The 23333-nt window shown below is 37.4% G+C and overlaps 1 protein-coding gene across 2 annotated transcripts in view; it reads left to right on the top strand.

Moving 5' to 3' along the window:
• The first annotated feature begins 4190 nt into the window (after window positions 1-4190).
• The window catches only part of LOC132157398 (tight junction-associated protein 1-like), a 124850-nt gene continuing 105707 nt past the window's right edge, over window positions 4191-23333 (top strand). For both annotated transcript variants that reach the window (XM_059566739.1, XM_059566738.1), the window contains exon 1: window positions 4191-4547. The gene's annotated coding sequence lies outside the window, so the exon portion shown is untranslated. The remainder of the gene's footprint in view (window positions 4548-23333) is intronic.

Below are 23333 nucleotides of genomic sequence, written 5' to 3'. Positions count from 1 at the left end.
TTTCTTAAACTTTTTGATGATAATATCCTAAAATTAAAGCTCAGCATGTGTGCTTTAAGTCGATATTCATTATATAACTGTAACTTAAATATGTTTTGGTCAGCTGCTAAAATAAAAAAATATTGTGCCTGTGTACAAATATACAGTGGGTAAAATAAGAATTGAACACGTCACCATTTTTCTCACTATATATATATTTCTGAAGGTGCTGCTGACATGAGATTTTCACCAGATGTCAGTAACAACCCAAGTAGCCCATACATACATAGAAAACAAAACAAATAACTTCAGAAATTAAGTTCTGCTAAGTTCTCTCCTGTACGGAGAAACTAGTCGCATGCATTGCTCAGGTGTGATTTTGGCCCATTCTTCCACACAGTCTTCAAATCTTTAAGGTTACATGGGCCTCTTATATTAACTCTGATCTTTAGTTCTTACTTTCTATTGGACTCAAGTCAGGTGATTGGCTGGCCATTCTAGCAGCTTTACTTTCTTTCTCTGAAACCAGCTGAGAGTTTCCTTGGCTGTGTTTGAGATCAGTCTTGCTGGAATGTCCACCCTTGTAGATGGCAGCAGATTTTTATCAAGAATTTCAATTATATGAAGTTTGCCAGTTCAATATGCTGAAAAACAGTTCCCCATCTCCAGACTTCACTGTTGGTATAATGGTTTTGGTGTGATGTTGGGTGCCACTTGACCTCCAAGCATGGTGTGTATTAAGGCATCCAAAGAGTTCAATTTTGGTCTCATCTGACCAGACTATATCCCCCAGTATTTCACAGGCTTGTCTAAATGTTGTGGTCAAGTAAGTGGTGCTTGGCTCTTGGACAGCTCTTCTGATAATTATTTTCACTACTCTGTCAGAAATCTTGTGAGGAGCACCTGGTCGTGGCCACTTTATGGTAAAATAATGTTATTTCCACTTCCAGATTATGGCCCCAACAGTGCTCACTGGAACATTCAGAAATATAGAAATCCTTCTGTATCCAATGCCATCAGTATGTTTTGCAACATTAAGGTTGCGACGGTCTTGAGAAAGCTCCATGCTTTTACCCATAATGAAATGTTTCTTGTGTGACATCTTGGTAATGAGAAACCAATAAAAACTTAGCTCAATTGAAAGCATTATTTAAACCCCAGAAATCCCAGATCTCTCACAGTCAAAGAGATGCAAGTTCTCAAATTAAGTAGGTAAAATATCTGTTCTGTGTTAGAGAGCTTGCCAGTAACCAAGAAAGTTATATGACAGTCTATTGCAGATTAAATCGGACTGCATCATCCTTCCTGATTCACACTAGTGCTTGAGAGCTTGACTGTGCTTCTCCATGCATTAAAAGGAGTGGCAGGTTTTCCCGCTGTGCCACAAATGGCTTTTCCAACAGCCCAGAACTCAATCCAACTGTGGAAAGCAAACAGCCAAAGGCACCCAAAGATGAAGAGATGGGGCTGCGTGTTTAAATCGCTGGGCCTCTGTGAAACCTCATGGTTATTCTTGTATAATAAAACATCAGACAGTCTGAATGTATAATTACATCTTCAGTGTGACTTCTGACATGTTCATTCTGTACTGTCAGAATAACTGTTGACATCATTTATAATCGCCAGCATTGTTTCGTGTTTTGCAAAACACAACTGGTTACACTAGAAACAAACAGGGTGAGATCAGCCACTATTTATCTGAGTGTGCACTTTTTACTCAAAACAAACCAGACTCTCAAAGTATCCTTTTGACTGCTGCTGGTTAAATGGTTTGTTTATGCTGCAGTGGGTCAGGGAGATTTAGCGGATTCATATTTAATATCAGTAAGTATCATCTCAGTGCAATAACCCACCAAAAATGTATATGTTTATTTGATTAAATCAACAGCATTTTGATTACAGTTTAAAATGGAAAAAAAGTAATTTATTCCTGTGCTCAAAGCTGAATTTTCAGCATAATTACTCCAGTCTTCAGTGTCACAAGATCCTTCAGAAATCATTTGAATATGCTGATTTTTTTTTTTGTTTTGCTGCTTAATATTTTGTGAAAACTGTGATACATAAAACACACACACACACGTTTGTTTTTGTGAAAAGTGGGGACATCCCATAGGCGTAATGGTTTTTATACTGTACAAACTGTATATCTTATAGCCCTACACCAACCCTACACCTAACCCTAACCCTCACAAGAAACTTTGTGCATTTTTACTTTCTAAAAAATACTCATTCTGTATGATTTATAAGCGTTTTGGAAAATGGGGACATGGGTTATATCCTCATAAGTCACCCTCTCCTTGTAATACCTGTGTCATACCCATGTCATTATACAGAGTTGTGTCCTGATATGTCACAAAAACAAGAGCTCAAAAAACATACAAACATAAAAACAATAAGATTTCTACCTGGCAAGTTCTCTTCATTATCATGATCAAACCTGAGATGTTTATATTACTTAATCACTACACTCCCACCACTAGGGAAATTTATTTCCTACTGGTAAGCCTTGCAATCTACTTACAATAATTTGCCTTCTCAGATTCGGCCTCCTTGTATATCAAATCCTGCTGGAAGCATCACTGAAATTAGATTCATATTTCAGTCACCTTTCTTTGTCTAAACACAGGCATGCTAGTTCTCTTTTCGTGTGGATTTGGAGGGATTTGTGTAGGCTCTCTCTGACAGCTTCATGACCACACAAGTCCGCAGGTGTTCTAGAAATGAATCATGCAGGGCTGGTGGTATGAAGTCAGTGAAATCTCTCCTTTTTGCTTGAAATGCAAATGTTTGCTTCCCCATCTTTTCGATACAAGTCAGCAGGAGGTCTGGGGCAAACGGAGCACGACCCCTTTAAAAGCACATGCTTTGTGCAGGCTGTTCTGAGGTCAGCTGTCTGCCTCGGTGACAGAGTGGTTCAACATTAGTATTCACCCAACACTGATACTACCTGTCAGATGAAGGGCTCACATCTGGGGAAGACGGCTAAGACAACAGCACCTCGTGAACGGATGCGTTTCCTCAGTGAATCGATTTTTCCTTTAAATGCTCTGTTAGACCCAAATAGTGTGGGAAAAAGTTTTTTTTTATTATTTATCTGCTCAGTTCACCACTCCTCTAAGGTGAGAGAAAGAAGATCGAGGTGACATGGTCTGAATACAGATGGGAAGGCATGGGTGGGGGAGCAAGATAGGAAAATTAAATGCTTCATTTTCTGATTATTAACTGTCATCATAATGTGCACAAAGGAACCAATGAGTCAGTATTTCTCAGTGACTTCTGGCCAGGTCTCAGTACACTACCAATGATGACACAATTAACTTACACAAACATTTGGCATGAAGAAGCCCCCTTTGCCACGAGGCATAGCTTGCACCCTTGACTGCCATCTGGTGCTGAGTTTCCACATATTGTGTTGAGGCCCCGGTTTCAATGTTTTTCCCTTTCCAGTTGGATAACACTACCAACTGTGTTTTATTTAATACAGAAAAACAGTAATATTGTGAAATATTATTACAATTTAATACCTGTTTTCTATTTGACTGATGCAAAGCTTCCAATAATCCAGTCTTTGGTGTCACATGATCCTTCAGAAATCATACTAAATCATACTAAATCATAGTGTGTCATGGTTTCCTCAAAAATATAACGCAATATATTCAGAAATCTTTAGTTGCAAATCAGCATGAGTTCTGAAGAATCACGTGACACTGAAGACAGAAATGAATTACTATTTAAAATATAGGGTACTAAACAACAACAACAACAACAAAAAAACAGCTCTTTTAAATTGTAATATTTCATTACTGTTCAATCCTCATTTGACAAACAGATGTTATACCGACTTGCAAACAAACTGGACTTTTCACAAGCGCTCACAAAATGCATGTAGCCAATATTTTACATCACTTTTTAAAGAATATTCAGTAAGTATAATTATTAAGTTCTTATATTTCCAAGTTACTGGTAGTAGTCTATTAATACTTCATATTAAGAAAGTAGCCTAGGTATTGTCATCTGATAACATCACTTACAGTACCCCATAGTAGTTTTACGTAGGCATCATTTTATTTGCTATTATCAGCTTCTGAAAGCTGGATCTTCATATAGACCCGAGGTATATGTATGTTCTCTGGTGGTAGAAGTAAGTTTCATCGCGCTCCTCACGCGCTGTGTTTCTCATCGCATCATTCCAGCACTCCATGACGAGCTGCGAACGCGTCGCGTCGCGTCGCGTCGGGATTCCTGAGGATTACCCGGCGTGCCCCGCGGGAAAGATGGCGTTGGACGGGAGGGGATAGAGATAAACTTTATCTAAAAATTGGTAACAGAGATAATCTACGCCTGGGATTCGCGGTAACACTTCAACTCCTCACGGAGACACACCGGCGACAGGACGCGGGAGCCGCGATCGCTTTTGACGGCGCGAGCGGAGAGATTTTAACGGCCGTTAGCAAGTGTGTGTTAGCCAGCGAGAAGAAGAAGCGGGCAAAGTTTATTCAGTTTGAGCAGGAGTCCAATCTGATCTATACCAAACTCTGGGTTTAACTGCGGAATATTCACTAGCCCAGGTAAGAAGTTCATAAATACATTTCTTTGAAACATTAGTCCATTCTAGTAGCGTACTATCAAATCTATTTTCAAATCTTGTTGAAATACGCGACCAGTCACCGTTCAGATGAACTGATAACACACCCAGCAGTAACAATCAGATCTGAATCTTGATCATCATATCCCCCAGACGCGAATCAGATAACAGATTAGAGAGGGTTTCTGATCGTAAAGGTGTCGTTGTCAGGTGTTTTACGCGCATTTATTCGTTGGAGTCAGCCATGGCTATGCTCAGCGAAAACAAACCCTTCGGCGGTGTAATCTGTGTGATGTGATTTCTCCATTCACTGTTCGTGATTTAAAATACTTAACGTTATATATTTAATTCTTTAATGTCTTTTGGTTCTCCTGGTCAGAGATATACTCCTATTAATGCTTACCAACTAGATCCGGTTGTGCAACCGATCCTGTTAACGTTACACGGTGTTTAATACTCGACTGTTTAGCGAGTTGACGATTATGATTATGATGATAATGATGTTGTCCTAAAGCGATGGGGAATAACATTTTATTCACGTAGCCTTACATTAAATAGTATAACTTCGCGGAATCCTACTGGGAGGAAAAAACGATGAGATATTTCGACGCTACACTCTCAGTTTGTGGTGAAATAACTCGTGGAGTCCATCATGGACACAGAACAGGTGAGGAACGCTCGAGAAACCCGCGGTTATAAATCACGGTCGGGAAATGTTGCTTGACGGTTAATTGTCATACAGATAATTGCGAATGAGATTTGTTTGTCTGTTTTTTGTGCCACTCGCAATGTAAGCTTAATATGTGTTTAGGAAGAAGTCGTTTATTCACATTGAACGTGGAGTGGACTCACTATACACTTCATTAAATGTGTTGTAAACAAAACATGTAAGTTCTATCACATAATTCTGCTATGCGTCAACTTCTAATTCAAGGCACGCAGAAATATTGTATTTTATTATGCAATTTAAACCTATTTCATACCTCGTATTCCTCACTTTGTCTTTCCAGGTAATCTGACCTACAACGGCCAAAAATATCTCGCATTACTCAAACGTCAGATAAAGTGAAACCAGGGCGTTTTTATGCGACGCGAAACGCCGCAAATGTGCGCACGGCGACTTTTTCGCCTTCAGAAACGATCAGAGACAGCGAAACGGAATGCGATAGCATTTTATGTTGACATGGCAGATGTACGTAACGACATATTTACATGCAAACACAATTCATACAAATGACAGTATATTAATTGAACTGAATGGAGTCCTAAGTAATTGCGAAAAATCACAAATCGTTATCAAAAAACCTTTACACAATGGCGAAATTAATGTCAAACTGTTGATTTTTATTCAGTGTATCTTTACGTAATACAGCTGTTAAAAGTAAAAAAAAAAAGTTCAATTTTACCAGTCAAACTGAAGTTTGAATAAAATTGTTAAAAGTAGTGACAAAGTAACAAAAAAGGTAAATGTTAAAGTTGAATAAGCATCCTTATGTGAAGTGTAATGGATTTATAAGCAATAACTCAAAACTAGTGGATCTCCATTAAAGGAAGAGTCTTTAGAGGTCACCTGTATGCCTGTATTATAATGTTTAGTTTCCACCCACTGGCAGCTTGCAAAGCACAGCCCTATTTCAGTATCTGTAGTGTTGATATAAGACCGCAGCATCACTAATCCAGCTCTGTGTAAAGTAGATCAACATCCTGATGTCATTGACTTCTCTGGCTCTGTTTTAAAACCATGTGTGCTGCCTACCTAGACAGCATTTTTGGGCATCATAGGGTTGTACTTTGGTAAGTCATGATTGTGCATAGCATGCCCAAAGTAAACAGGCAAGACACTTGCTTTAAAGTACTTCAGAGAATACTATGGTACTTTTTGGTCCTCTTTTGTTAATGTAGGCAGCTCACTAGTTTGAGACGAAGACTGTGTTGAATGTCTCTCAAGGGAGGTGAAATAAACCGCAGTGTTTCATTGCATAATGCTTGCTTGATATGACAGGCTAGCTGCTCCCAGTCCTCCTCCCTTTTTATTGAGTGCACTTAAAGTGAGTTGATAAGTCATGCATGTCTCAGCCATTACTTACAGATGGGTAATGTCGATAAACAATTAGTAAATTGCAGTTTAAGAAGAGCTGAACACATTGCTGATAAGGACTAAGTGTTTGGTCTTTATTAGATTGTACGACTACCTGATTCAATGCAAATAATTCAGTTCATGCGAAAAGATTAATATTATTGCAAATTTCAGATAGTCAGAACAGAGTTATTGATTATTGGCGTTTCAAAGGATTCTAAAATATTGATTTCAGGAGGGAAATGTAGATGTTACAGCGTATAATGCACCAAAATAATTTTTTTATAGAAAGTGAAAATATAGTTACGATTTGCTTTAAGTATAAATGAGTGATTCAATTTATGCAAATAGATGAATTTTATTGCCAATTTTAGCAAGCAAGTTTTAAAAATAAACTATACTGATAATGATACAGGAATCACTTTCAGAACTATTTTTTTTCAGTTGATTAACAATAAAAATATTTTCAACCAGTCAGAATCTATCCAACTTTCGAGATTTTGAGCATTTAAAGCAGAAGACGACAACTTTGCATGCACTTAGATTAAACAAAATGTTATTGTATGTTAGTGTGGACGATAATAATAAAATTCTACTTATCTTTATAGTAATCGTGCTTGGTGTGTATGGGCCTTTATTAATAAAGGTTTAATTTAGCCGACAACTGAAAAAAAAAAAAGTTTCACTAAATAGATTTGCGTAATTTACCAGTTTAATGGCAGGGTAAGTGAATTTTGTTCAAAACATTTTTTTGTTATGCTGGTTGAAAGTCTTTTCATATCCCAATAGTAATCACTAAGTTAAGTGGTCTAACTGTACCCAGTTCACGCAGACATAATGCGTCATCAGCGTGTTCCGTTATGCTAGTCTTGACCGAGCGAGAATGGAAGGCATTATTGGCGGCAGCTGTGGCCTAATGGTTAGAGAGTTGGACTTGTAACTAGGGAATTAGCAGGAATATATGGGAATTAATGGGAATAAACTGAAAATGAGCAAAATTGCAGGACTGTTTAAAACTTCCCTGTGCTGTGTGTGTAATATACTGTGCAACTAAATTAGGCTATACCATTGTAAAAACAAGTAGTCTACAAATGACCCTTCCCCACACACAGTCCTCTCTAGTCACCTGGGGATTCCCCTCCATTTTCTCTGAAGCCACACTGGCTGCATTTGAGCCCAAAGACTAAATCTAAGCTTTGATATTCTAAATATATTTGACCTATCTGATTAAGTGTTTATACAATAGCTAGCTAGCCAGTAAAATCAAGATATGAAAAATCTAAGTGAGTTAGCACTACTTCATTGACAATTTATGAGGTATAAACTCAAGTGGTGATGCTCTTTCTGCTAGACAGTTTTCTGTTGTGATAGAGGAGTACAGCACTGGTTAAAAGTTTTGACCCTCTATATTGCAAGTAAATCACGCGCATATGCGACTAAATTTTACTCTATGACACTAAATGATGTCTATCGTTAGCCATTGGCTAATAAATTCTTAGATTTTACTCGCCAGTGTGTATGTTCGAGGCTATTATAAGATTAGCACATTTTCACTCGCTGAACACTGACTGAGCGCTTCAGAGTTTTACTCTCCATCAAGTGATCTGTACTTTTCAATTCATCTCAATGGATGCACAGCACACCTGTATTTGCCTCTTTTACTGTCTATGGTATTTGCCGAACTGTAAACTCTGTGTGAAGGCGCACGACTCGCCTTCGCTTTGCTGATAGCTCTGTTTCTCACACATGCAAAGAGAGAGAGCGAGAGTCTTACCACGCTGAATCAACATGCTACATGTAAACTATATTCTTTGTTGTCTTCTCCTGTCAAAATAATGGAGTTCATTTAGAATTATTTAGCTTTTTTGAACAAGCAGAAGTTAAGCCGGTTTCTCCGGTAGTGGGCTGAGCTAATGCACAAATGGCAATATCATTGGCTGGCGCTCATCTTTTACCGTCCCTGTTTTGATTTCAGCATATAAGTTCAACCAAACACAGACAACGTGATTAATATTCATGAACCCAGCAGCTCATCAAGCCGTAGTGCATTGTGTATTATTAGTATGGTAGTAGAATTAGTTGTTGTATTATCTTTTAACAGTAATTAATATGATCTATTAAATTTTTTTTAACAGAAGCCCTGAATGACCAACAATATCTTAAGCATCACCACCAGTCTTAAGTTCAGTTAAAATGACAAATATACATTCATACATGGTTACCAAGTTTTAGTTCTAATCACTAAAGTTAAATTAAATAGTGCTTAATACCATATTATAATGCTTGACTGACTGAGAAGCTAAGATTTAAGAAGCTGTGCCATTTTACAAAGATAAGCTGACTGGAATCATATATATATATATATATATATATGATATGATATATGATATGTGTGTGTGTGTGTGTGTAAAATAGTATATCAGTCTGGCGAGTAAACTGAAAAATTTACTAGCCAATGGCGATTATATTGCCAAGGTGTGCATAGAGGGCTGCATTACTATTTTTAATGTTTTAAAAATTGCATATCTTTTGCTCGTCAAGCCTTCACTTATTTTATCGAAAATACAGAAAACAGTAATATTGCGCAATAGTACGTGTTACAATTATAAATAATGGTTTTCTGTTTTAATATACTTTAAAATATAATGTTTTTCTCTGATGCAAAGCTGAATTTTGAATATCATTAATTCAGTCTTCAGTGTCACATGATTATAAATATAAATGATAAATATATAAAAGTTTAATACAAAGGACCGACAACCAATCACAAAGAGTACTTTCTTGATTTAAAAACATGAAATGCAGTGGGTTGGGAAAAAAACAACATTAAGTCTTGAAACATGTTTTTAAAAGTTGAACTTTTTACGCTTTCTAAACATGCGGCTCTCTTGTGTGAAATGCGAGTTGAATGGTGATAGATGTCCCTCTAGAAAATGTGATAAACAGCCTATGCGTTCTGTGTGAACTGCTTGGTTTCAGTTTCGCCGTTAACAATATCTCGCATTAATGTTCTCTTTTTCTGCAAAATTTTAAATGACCAACACAGCATCTAGTGGGTTTGGATTTGGATTTTTATTTAAAATTCGATGAGTATTTGATAGGGGTGTAACGATACACTCAGCTCACGATTCGATACGTATCACGATACTGGGTTCACGATACGATATGCATCACGATATTTTGAACAAAATTTAAAAATTCAACTGAAAATCAAATAACAGATTTATTTAACATTAACAGTGTTCAATAACTGTCTTGTTATACATGCAACTTAAAGAATATACAATACTTCAATATAAATCAAGATTTAGTTTACCTTCAGTACGTAAATAAATTAACAATGACTACTAGGTGTCACCGACCAATAAAACTGAATTGTATCATAAAATCAAAATTAGGATAGCCCAAGAGAGAACTTCTTTAAGCAGTACAAGTGCAACAAAAAACACGTCAAGTAGTGTCCTGACTCCTGTTCAAGTAATTTCAACACAAACAGCTTTGTTTTTTTTTTGAGGTTACTTACAGGTTTTTTTGCAAGAAAACCAGCATATCTACATTTTCTGGCAGTAGCTGGGATCTTTGCGCATTAACAATATCCCCTGCTGTCGAAAAAACACGTTCACTAGGAACAGAAGTTGCTGGAACTGTGAGGTAAGCCTTTGCAAGAGGTGAAAGAAGTGGGTACATTTGAGCATTTTCTTTCCACCATTTCAGTGGACAGCTAGTGAGGGGAATAGAAGTGTCCTTTTTGTACATGTTAATCTCTACTTCTATCCTACTTTTGGACTGGGTGACTGGTGGTTCAGAAAAAGTTGCACCAAAGAGCTCTTCCAGTGCTGTCTTTTTACTAGGTGGCTGTTCTGGCTCAACTCTGTGTGCTGCATCTCTTTGATCTGCTGCATCAGTGGGATCTCCATCACTGGCACCTTCCTCTTTCGTTTGCTTCCCAGTGACAGCCTTAAAATAAAATAAAATAAATAAAATAATTAAGGTATACTAGTAAGTAAGTGTAGTTTCAAGTACATACACAAAAGGTGTGCACAAAGTAGGTTACACAAACATGCAATTAGAGTGACAAACACACACAAGTGCAAATACATAGATTCTCAGACAATTTGTAATGCAGACATACCTGCTGTAACTGGTTTGATTTGTTTTTCAACCGGTGGAAAACCTCTTCACGTTGTTCAGGGAGTAAGTGGGGCAATGACCGAAATCTGGGGTCCAAGGCAGTACCCTCTAGTAGATAATCCTGTTCCTCTGTGAATCTGCTTGAGAGGTTTTGCAGGATGGCTGTCTTCATGTTAGCAATAGTTGTGAAGTCTTTCTCGTCCGGTGTCATGCTCTGTTCGATCATGGCTTTCAAGGGCAATATGAGTGACAGCGTGGGGCTCTTTTCATCAGACAGGACAGTGGTGGCTTTTTTTAGCGGTTTAAGAAGGTTTACGATTTCTTCGGCGTCACTGATGTCAGCGCTATCCATAGTATCGAGTTGACGTGCATTTTTGCGCACCTCAGTGCTCAAGAGGGCTGCCGTTATCGCAGCTTGTTGCTCGAGATAGCGTTCCAGCATCTCCATTGAGCTGTTCCAGCGTGTAACAACATCCATGATAAGCTTGTGTGATGCGATCTCAAGCATATTTTGCTTTGCCGCGAGCACAGCTGTTGCTGTGGTACTGCGGTGAAAGAAAGCCACGACTTTCCTCACGCGACCCAGCAAGCGACTGACGCGGGGAACATTCAATCCTGCTTGCGAAGCAAGATTCAAAGTGTGTGCAAAACACTTAATATGCGGTGACATCCCTGCTTCCCTCACTGCCACAACCATGTTGCGTGCGTTGTCTGTAACGACAGCAATGCTATGAGCAGATCTTTCAAGCTCCCACTCTTGTATGGTTGCTTTTAAGACATCAGCTATGTTTGTACCAGTGTGCGACTCGAAAAGCGGGCGAGTCTGAAGCACAAAACTTTTCATTTCCCACTCTGTGGTAATAATATGCGCTGTGACTGTGATGTAACTCTGAACAGCCCGCGAAGTCCATCCGTCAGTTGTTATCGCCACACTCTCAGCATTTTTCAAAACATCCGTCACATTTGCTTTTAACTTCGTTGTACAGGGCTGGAATTACCTCCTGACTGAAGTGCGGGCGTGACGGAATATGATACCTGGGCTCCAGTACCCTCACCAATTCGCAAAATCCAACATTTTCGACGACCGAGAATGGCCTCATGTCTTTTGCGATAAAAACTCTGATGCACCTGGTTATTTCTTGAGCTTTTGCACTTGACTGAGACCATGTTGAAGCAAAACTACGTTCTAACGATATTTGGCCTTCTTTAACTCTCTTTTTCGCACCCGGTTGCAGGAGTTTCTCTTTGTGGTACCGTTTTAAATGACACATCATATTTGTAGTGTTCGACGTCGTGTATAACAGTGTTTGTTTACAGTGTTTACACACAGTTCGTGTTTTGTCTGTTTTTTTACCGTCCTCCTGTCGAGTAACTGGAAAACCGAAATGCTGCCAGACGTCAGACTTGTAAGTGGACGGAGCATCTTCTATTTCAATTACAATTTCAGATGAAGTCGAACTCATTTTGCCCTGCTACTGCTCACAGTTCAAGCGATTCTTCATTTGAGCCTGAATGCAAGCGTGACGTATGACGCGGCTGCGGTAGCTCAACCAATAGGATAAAACGGACGTCAAATCATAAAAAAAAAAAAAAAAAAATTGTTGAATATCGTCATAACTCTACGATACATATCGTGACATTTTTGCATTGCGATAAATCGTACCACGATATATCGTTACACCCCTAGTATTTGAAACGATCACAGTGCTTCACTGAAAGATATGCATGACAATCGGATTTGATTAATAATGCAGCCTTAGTAGTAAGTTTCTTTCTATTTCTGCCGAATATTTATTGAATTTATTTTATTTTTGCAGTCTCGGGCAAATATTTTTAATTTTGGGTTTGATTTACTACAGCAGCTAATGTTGAATAGCAGGTGCTTACTGATGTCTTACTGGACTATGATGGGATATTCCATAAACTTAACTGTGCTGATGCAGTAAATACAGGGGTGAAAGGTCAGTGACCTCTCCTCCCACATGTATTATTGGTTCACTTAAAAAATATCCTCTGGGTCTTAGCAGCATTTGGCATTCACTCTCTTGTGAATCCAAAAACTGAATGTGTGTGCTCCGTTAGCATCTCACACACATAGTGCTGCTGTGTATTGACTGTTTAAGGCTGCCGGTGACTGGTGGATTTGTGCTAGGTGGTGTCTTATGATAGTGCAGCCCCCCGTGGAGGTTTATCAATTAGGAAACAGTCAATGTGAAAATGTTTGGGGAGGGATTTGTTGAAAGATTACTTTGTCAAGTGCCGCTGTGTGTAGCTCAGCTTAGCTAAAGAGATAGGGCTTGTGTGCAGCCTGGTGTGCTTAATTGGGAAAAGGTGATTGAGAGTTGGATAATTGTTGGGCGATGCTGTTAAGTGTTCTTCCATTAAGTAAGGTGTAATCTGAGGCTTTCTGCTGTTTGAGTGAGGTTCAAACAGTGAAATAAACAGTGATTTTCAGTTTTTTGTTTAGGGAGGTCTAGCATTAGTTTTTAAGTACAGAAATTGAATAAAGTTATCAAATGTAAAACATCATTGCATTTTTGGCTGAATAAATTAAAGATTATTCTTTATTAAAGTTACAAAAGCTTTTTAATCAAGAGCATTGAGTGACTTCTTTGTTGTTGCTGTTTCTATTAATATAAAGACTGTCACTTTAAGAGAATACACTGATACAGCAGGCCTACGTTCATCCGGCTATGTCTGCTGTACGATACTTACCAAGACGGGCATTTTGATATAATTTTTGTCTGAATTTGTCCATTTAAACACACTATTTCAGAGAGAGTTTAATATTTGCGCGCGTTCTGAGGCACGGGTTTGTGCTTCGGATGAGCGCACGCACAAATCTTCTCACTGCGCACACGAGCTCGCGTCGTCTGGCTCTTAAATGTTTAAATGAGTTTAGTTTAAACACAGATATTAATGTGTGCTGTTCAGACCTCATCTGTGAGTGTGCTATCAGCACTCGGGTGGTGACGGAATAAATGACTGCTCATAATCCAGCATACGGCATTCACATTGAACAAAAGTGAATGGTTTGTCCAAGGTTTTTTTTTCTCTCATCGCTGTTATTTGAATGTCTGGGAAGCCAGAATGCGCATGCATCAACAGAAAAATATATTAGCTGAACCCTGTTTGTTTTACATGCTATTTATATAGCAAACCATATTACAGATGCTTTCTCAGATTTAAGTTGAACCGCGGTCCCAGCGCGTGCCGAACCGCATGTGGTGAACCGAATGATTCGTTTTTTTTTCTGTCAGCGAACTGTGCGACCCCTAGTTGTTTGATTAACATTCATTACACAGAAACCCTCAGGAGCATTAAACTGCTGAAAACCAATATACTGTTACACATCTGTTTTCTTTCTCCATTTGTTTACCTTCACCTAAGTCAGAAGCAACTATGTTTAGGAGACATGCATTTGTGTGTACTTATATACTTATATAATATATATATAAAATAAATATACACAGTATAGTATGTAAACACAAATTTTATTTTGAATGCTATTCATTGTGATTAATTGTTTTTCAGCCTTATTAATAATTTTGTCTTTTCTAATACATGCTGAAGACAATTTGCAGATGATTACAGACAGGGCTGCATATTTAATGGAAAAAACAAAATTACAATATGGCAAAGGCTGTAGTTTAATTAAATAAATATTCATCAGCTCCTTGGTTCACAGTAAATGCTGCTCAGCATGAACTTCTCGTCTGCTCAGAGTTTGGGTCACTTTAAGAATGCAGTATGCAAATTAAGAAGCAAAACAGAAGCTTTAAGGGCAGGAAATAAACTCTAAATGAAAGTGTGATGAATTAACATTCGACAAGAAATTAGAAAAAAAAAATTGGTATAAATATTAGCATTGTAATTTTACAGTTGTAATGCAATTTTCTTTTCTTAATACACCATTTTTTATTTTAATAATAATTAATATAGAGATAATTAAAATAAAGTTTAAAACAAGCACAGAAAGTCTGGATTTGACTATTTGTTAATTTTTAGGTTTTCCCCTGAACTGTGCAGCTTTAATTGTATTATATTGCTACAAAAGCATATATTAGGGAAATATGTTGTTAGTGTATAATAAAAGGCTGAAGTGTATTATATTATGCTATTAATATATCATATTAACAAAAGTAAGGAATATTATTTTTTTATGATTGACAATTTAATTTTAATATTCAGTTCAAGACTTAGTTCCAAAAATGGCTGTAAATTAAAGCAGAGTTCAAGGAAATGTCTCTCTTAATGTGATTTTTATTTATTTATTATTATTTCTATTCACATTTTTATATATGTATTTATTGATTATTTATTTATTAGTATTTATTATTTTGCCCTCATATCTAAAGAGCAGTGAAATAACTCCCAATAATTGTCTCAAAATGTAGCTTTTTTATTTTATTTTTATCATGCAGTCCTGTTCCAGATTGTCACCTTTACCATGCATACTCAATTCAGTGCAGGAATCATCTACTTATTTTGCTTTATACACAGCACAAAGAAGGGCTGTTGAAGATGACCTTGGCATTCCAAATAGGTTTAGAATTTCAGATACACTCTATTCATCAGCGCTTGCCCACACACTGCATGGCCTTTCAGAAAAGCTGTCAGACGCTGTTTTTTGTTGTTGTTTTTTTTAAAGCAGCCATTTGAATGCTTTTATTAAGATCTACTCAGCAGTTGTTTGACTGTATAGGATGGTGCTGGAAAGATGCACCTGTGATTTTCCTCAGAAATGCCAAGGCTTCTGCGCATCTACTCGACATGTTTAGACTGCACAATTTCTTAAGTGTTTTTTGTTATTCACGGTAATCACATTCAGACCTGCCTGACTGATTTTAAAAATGTTTTTTCACAAACAAAAATCTTGGTAGTACCATTTTATTCTTTGTCCTAAACTATGGTTATCGGTTGGGACAAGGGGTGATGGTCCAGGAACTCTGGATGCTCTGGAACTCGCTCAGATCTGTTTTTGAGCGGGAGGGAGCGAGAGTTGTGAGGATTGTGTGGAAACATTCCTTTGCTTGGCAGAGCTCCCACGCTGGTGAAACACTCCTCAGTAACCACATTCAGTTCTTGTGCAAATTTACCCTCCGCTTGCTTGCTCCCATTGTCAGCCTGTCAACTCTGTTTTTATGTTTGTTGCTTGAATCCAATTATCCATGACCTGCAACATAGCCTGCACCTTTCAGTGCTACAGACACAGGTTACTGATTCTTTCCTCAATCTGTCTCTTTCATAGCACTTTCTGTTCTCTATCTTCATCAGTTTTCCAGCAGTGCTTGGAGATTGTCGCTTAAAGGTAATGAAATCACCCATTTGCCTATAATGAGCAAATAAGCAGCTGAAATGTCTCGTAAAGGTCAGTGCTTCAGAGAAAAGAGAACGTGCGTGTACATTTGTTCATTTGTTAAATTCCTCTGCTTTAACTTTGCTTTTTCTGTGCTTGCTAAACCTTTAAAGATGTTTTTTGCTTCAGTTTGGGTGTTTGTCGTCAAAACCAACATACATTTTTTTAGGTGTGTAAAAAGCATATGGCAATGAAAATACAGTGATTACATAGATCAGTTGATTTTAAGTACAGTAATAATAATATTAATAAAAATATTTATCCAAAATATAATTCTTATATTTTTATATATACTTGCACTGTCAATGTTTTAATAAAATATATAAATATATTTATATTTTTATATACTATTTATATTATACACATTATAATATTAAACATATAGTTTTTGATGTCAAAGTGAGCATACATTACTAGTAGTGTTAATTTATATCTGAATTTAATTGATATTACAGAATTAATATGAAGTATTACTTCATGATCCAAAATATAATTGTTAGATTTTACACTTTAACTTTTATCTATCATATATTAAAAACATTTTTAAATATGGTAATGCACATTATAATATTTGAAATATTTTTTCAAGTTATTAGAAAATTATAAAAGTGATTATTAAGTGATTAGGGTCATTACTGGTTCTAAACAGAACTGTATTTTCATATAAGGAAGAAATCACGTTTCTGTGGCATGCAGCTGCATCGTCTTTCAGTCCTGCTGCACTCAGAAACCACATGGAAGTCTGGCTGTTCTCTATGAGCACAACTGGCTTTCCAGGGAGCCATTTCCATTCTATTCTTCCTCGCTTGTTTCCTCTGTTACCTGCAGTTGTTTTTGCCCGCGGTGTCAAGAGAAAGCGGGAACAGTAAACCTCAGTGCACATTAGGCCTGGCTCCACACACAGCAGCTAGAAAGAGCTTAGCGCTCCACATCTCACATTGGCAGGTGGCTGCAGCCCAGTGCTTCTCCACTAGGGCCATGAAGAGTCCCTCAGACCTTCAGTAGACAACATCAGGTCTGATCTGATCTACTTATTGTAATTGTCCTTTCCTGCACTTGCTTTGGAACATCCTGTCATTTCATCTGAAGAGTTCTGCTGGTTATCAAGGACATTTCATAACGCTCCATATTTCAGCAGTTCTGTTTGCTTGTGTACTGTATTGTCCAGCTTGATGCATTGTTAAAGGCACAGTTCACCAGACAAATGAAAAATCTGTCATCTTTCACTAGGGCTGCTTAGTCACACAATTTCACGAATCGATTCTCATTGATTCCATATTCATATAATCAAATAATCATTCTTCAATTTGTTGTTGAAATGCAAACATTTAAATTGTGGCTGTGATAGATTTATGACTGATTAATTCAAACACACAAGTTAAGAATATATATATATATATATATATATATATATATATGTTTATTTTATAGTACTCTTCTCAATGTTTTCAAGCTAACTGTCTAGCTGTGGACATTGAATGGTTTTCCTTTTTGACATTGTTTACCAAGTGCTTTATCTGTGGTTGAAACACTGATTACATGAGACATGTTACATTTCAGTAAGTTGGAGCCTACTGTTGTTTTAAAATACCTTCGTGTTCATTCATGTTTTTTTGTGTGATATAACTATTAGTAAAGTGGGAAAGATGATAGAAATATGATCAGTTTACGTGAGCTCCGCGCTACAGCAATCTGCCACATTGAAGAGCTTAAAAATTATATTTATTGTAAAATTTTTGTGATTAAATCTCAAGTTCCAAATTCTGTCAGTTTTGTTTCATATAAAAAGTAACAAAGCTCATTGAGATTAATAGATGGCAGCCACTCTACAAATCACAAACAGATACAAATGTTTAGTACATTTTTGTTCACACGTAAGCTAAAACAGAACAGATTAAAGGATGGATTCTTGGGATTTCAGAATGGATATTGGATAATCAAAATGAAAACGGTTAAAAAGGATACTCCATCCTAAAATGAACATTTTGTCATTAATCACTTACCCCCATGTCGTTCCAAACCCGTATAAGCTTTGTCTTCGGAACACAATTTAAGATATTTTGGATGAAAACTGGGAGGCTTGTGACTGTCCCATTCACTGCCAACACTGTCAAGGTCCAGAAAAGTATGAAAGACATTGTCAGAATAGTCCATCTGCCATCGGTGGTTCAACCGTAAGGTTATGAAGTGACGAGAACACTTTTTGTATGCGGATAAAGCAAAAATGGGATGGGCTCGGGTTTCTGATTTCTGATTATTCTTAAAAAAGAACCCTCTAACACTAGCGTTCTCTATTCTTTTTGTATTCTATCTACTTGTTTTCTTTTTATTTATTATTATAAAAAAATGTGTACTGCATTAGACTGAGTGGGACTTGTCTCAGCACTATATATTTTTGTGATTTTGTTGGTTTTGATTGCCTCCGTTGTTCTCATTTGTAAGTCACTTTGGATAAAAGCATCTGCTAAATGACTAAATGTAAATTGACATTTATTTATTTGAGCTTGACAACCCCAGTCTTCCACTGATACAACAGTGTATAAGAGGAAGTGAGTAAATGCTAACAGATTTTTCATTTATTGGGGAAGTGTTACTTTAACGGAAAATAAAGCAACATTTCATCCGTCGTATGTAAAGAACCCAAAGCGTGACGTATGCTGGTTACTTATATGCCATTGCAGAACGTCACCTCTATTTACTGCCAGCTCACAGCAGGATGTTCATTGACTCGTATCCCTGCCTTTCTCTTCTTGTCCCTACTTCAATATCTCACTTTTCCTCCTGACGTCAGCACTTCTAATATTTTTGTCCCCAATAGACATTTATGTGGAGCTATAATTAATATCTCTGAGCATTACAAATGACCCTTTAGGAGTTGGGTTTTAAGCCCTGTCTTTTACTGAAAGGTCATAGCGGTTTGGATACCTTTGTATGAGATCATGTTTAGTTCACATGGACAGAATGGCCTATTTCTGTCGGTGTTGCCCAAACATATATATATATCCCAAACATATATATATGCCCCTGAGCTTATATTACAGGTGCAGCAGATGTCTTTAGTTATCCAGTTGACACAGTATTGGCATTTCAATTAGCATGACAGTCTTCCATTCTGTCTCCTTATGAAGAAACATGTGAAGCTGACACTTACACTAAATACAATCTAATTTTGGAGTTGTGGCAGTGGATAGAGTTCAGACTTGTGTCTAAACCCTGCTCTTTAAAGTAAGGGTTCACAAAACATGAACATTGTCATCATGTGCTCATCCTCACTCCTTTCCAAACCAGCATGACTGTCCTCCTTTTTGTGGCCGCAAAATTAGATGTTTTGAATATTGTTCAAGCCATGTTTTTTATCTATTAAAAGTGAATGCAGATTAGTTTGCTGCCAAGATCCGAAGAACTAAATCTACATAATAAAACATGGCAGAAATATGGTCCTTTTAGTGTTTGACAATATAAAAAATTACATTGAATGGACAACATCAGAACTACACAAGGGTGAGTAAACGACTCTTTATATTCGATTTGCCTGTTGCCTCGAGATATCAGGAGCATTTTCAAGGTTGATTCAGGCTTGAGTGGTTCCTGGCAGTTGTGCTGATTGGATATTATTCTTGTGTGGACACACCCCCATCCCATAGCAGTATAAATATAATCACTCAGAGGAACTGAAAGAGCAACCTCAGCTATTATCTGACCTCCGACAAACCCAGTGCTCACAGTTGGAGGTCCCATTGCAACTGAATTACTGATGGTTTTTAAGACAAACAAGCCCTTTTAAAAGATTAAACAAAGAAAAATCCTTGAACCCTACATTAAGAGCATGTAACTTTTCCTTTTCCTATTATTCTGCATTTCAAGAAGAAGCATGTTTGTATTTGTGCTTTCAGGTATTGTATGGATGCATATTACACTGGTACGATGTCTGCCAATATTAGATACTGTTGAACAATTTCGTATATTTAATTGTAACCTATGGAACCGGTATGCACCGAACCAAATAAGAACGCAGATTTCGGTGCCTCTTAAATGCCTGAGCAATTGATTGAAATATTTATCCTGGTTCTCCGAAAATGTATACAAGAAGCACGTGCGTCGCTAGGCTTTTTAGTGGGACTAGAGTCAGTCCCCTTAAATTTCATATTAAAACAGCAGCAGACCGGTCTCCTCACCGTCTTTCAGCATGCTCTTCAATCTGCAGACCATGGCGGAGCAGCGCAAGCGGACTCAAACTAGGGCTGCAACTAACGATTATTTTGATAATCTATTAATCTGTCGATTATTTTTACGATTAGTCGATTAATCGGTTTATGTACTTAAATTTTTGTTTTGCCCATTTCCCCCCCCAAGTAAATGATTAATAAAGGGTCTTTATCATTCAGCATAGAATTTTAAGAGATTTTAACCATTTTGCATTGTCATATCCTCATCAAAAATATACCTGGAGTTGTTTTATTGTGTCAGTAATCCTTTGTCGAACTCTTCTGCAATCAAAACACTGACCCATACTCTAGCAAATTTCACAAGTAGATTTCAAATAATGTTTTCACCATGGCAGTCCTTAGAGCTCCTAAAGTAGTTTAACATCCCAAACAAAGCTTAAGGAATCTTTCAGAACATATTTTCAGGAAGAAGGATGAAACAGAATAAAATTGCAGTACATTGCATTTTATTATTTACTGGAAAACAGCTTTATAGCTTATGCTTTGAAATTCTAAACAATCCTTCGAATAAAGTGCCAATGGCATGAAACCTGAATGGAACTCACATTTTAAAGTAAAATCCATCAGAAGGTTGTCCAGAAAAAAAAATTGGACACACAAAAAACTGCTGTGTGAAAAAGAGCAGTGCATTTCAAATATATTTAAACATTTACCTCTCTCATTCAGTCATAATTAGGCTGCAAGACTGAATTATGAACTGGTAAACGACAAACTGATCACAGAACATGTTTGTAAAGCTTCAAATGTTAACTGTTAAAATGACGACTCGTTTGTTACGACTAAACATTTGCAAACAACATTGTAGTGGAGAATCTGCACAAATAAAAGTCTTAGGGGCCGTTCACATATCGCGCCTAAAACGCGTGGAAAACGCTAGGCGCGCCGCTTTCTCCTTCTTTCCAAAGCACTCGGGCAGAAGCGCGTCTGCCTTTGCTAAGCAACCATGACGTGCTCTCTCCATGAAGAGGCAGAAATTTCAGCAAAGGATAAATGGATTTGCAGCTCTAAAAATAGCACCCGCGTTGCGCTTGCGGCTCTCTGAAAAGTTGAGATGTTTTTAACTCGATGCAGTGCGGACGCGCCTGGAAAAACGGGGGCGTCGCGACCGCGTCGCTTCCATTATGAGCGCGCATACCGCGCGCCTACATTGGGAATAACGAACTTGAGCGCGCAAAAGACGCGATATGTGAACGGCCCCTTAAACAGTTCAGTAGTGCAGAGTTTACAGGTTACTCTTCTTTTTTGAAGGCTCAAAGTAAAGTACTTCCTCATCCCGCTGAACTTTTACTGTATATGGCAGAGACTCTGTTCGGGAAGCACGTGACAAAACGAGGCCAGCTATTGGCTATTCGCTACTTCTGCTGTACTGGCTGAGTAAAACCTCCGGTGGCTCATTACTGCCACACTTTGGTCACCGCAGATTTGAAATATGCACGAAATGAGCCGCTTATGGCAAATAAAAGTTATTTAGCAACTAATCGATGACTAAATTAGTTGACAACTATTTTAATAATCGATTTTAATCGATTAACTTGATTAGTTTTTTCAGCTCTAACTCAAACAGAAACAGAGGACACAAGGTGTGTTTATCGATAGATTGTTAGAATATCTGTATCTGCACTGTTCTTTGTCATAAATACAGTTCACAAAAGGTTACGAGGGAGCAATCAGTTTCCCATCTACTGTAAAGTTTTCGCCCCGTTCACCGCTCATCACACCGTAGCTGTTTCCTCCAGCGAAAATCTAGCCAGTTCCCGGGACTTTTGAGAACTGGAGCTTGTAGCCTAGAATTATTCTTTCTAAATGATGTGAAAATCATCTTGTTTACTCACAGAAAACAATATATTGATTTAAATTTTGTAAGACACTTTTTGTTTGTAAAAGTCATATGCGAGTAGGCGTCAACTATCATGAATATCATTGTGATTTACACCTGAGAAGACAAAGGCCTGCATAATGAGCTGCATAATGAGCCAGCTGTGTCACTGAGAGGGAGGAGTTACAAGAAAGAATGTGAGGACAAAATAAATGTATAGATTTTATGTTTGTAGATTATTTAGAATATATTTAATTATCCCTCAACATAATTTAATATTCACTTGCGAGTGCAGTTAAACAGTTTATTAGGAACAAAGCTGACTTTCAAACTGAATTTTTTGCATCATTACTCCAGTCACGCAATCCTTCAGAAATCCTTTTAACCAGGGCTCCAAACTGCGACTAAAACAGTCGCATTTGCGACCATAAATATTAAAATGCGAGTGAAGTTTTTGCTGAGGTCGCCACTGGCGACTAGGTCTATGTATTTACATGTTATCTCTTAAAAAATTGCATGTAATGCCTTTTTTCCTGATTGCTTTCTGATTTTTTTCCAAAAGCCTTCAGGCTCTTGCGCTCCTGAGGCGTCTGCCGTTGGTAAGCAACCATGACCTGTTCTCTCCATGAAGACGCGTACATTTCAGCAAAGGATAAATGGATTTGCAGCACTAAAAATCACTTGCAGTAGCTCTGTTACTAAATTTATTTAAAAATGGCTATCCATATACAGCTATGATTAGCTGTTCCTTCATATTGGCTAAGCTTCAACATCAAACGGTAGGCTATTTTATAAGAGATTCTACAGTACAACACTTTCAAACTGCAGAAAACGTGTAAAGCTTGTAAACATTGCAACGTAATATTAACCTCAGTAACCTTTCGGTGGCCATAAGCTCCTCAGTCAGCTAGAAAAATAACTATAAAGAGGAGCATTTTGCTATATTTATGAGCTATTGAATTTTAATATTTTTACTTAACCTGTTGTCTACATGATTCAACTCCTCCTATAAAATTTAATTTTACTAATTAAGAAAAACAGACTGAAAGTATGAAAGACATGCACTCTTAAAAATAAAGGAGCTTAAAAGGTTCTTCACAGAACAATTTTGGTTCCACAAAGAACCATTCAGTCAAAGGCTCTTTAAAGAACAATCTCTT

This window comes from Carassius carassius, chromosome 14 (assembly GCF_963082965.1).
Source record: "Carassius carassius chromosome 14, fCarCar2.1, whole genome shotgun sequence".
NCBI classification, from domain to species: Eukaryota; Metazoa; Chordata; class Actinopteri; order Cypriniformes; family Cyprinidae; genus Carassius; species Carassius carassius.
This window is presented reverse-complemented; position numbering and strand designations above follow the sequence as displayed.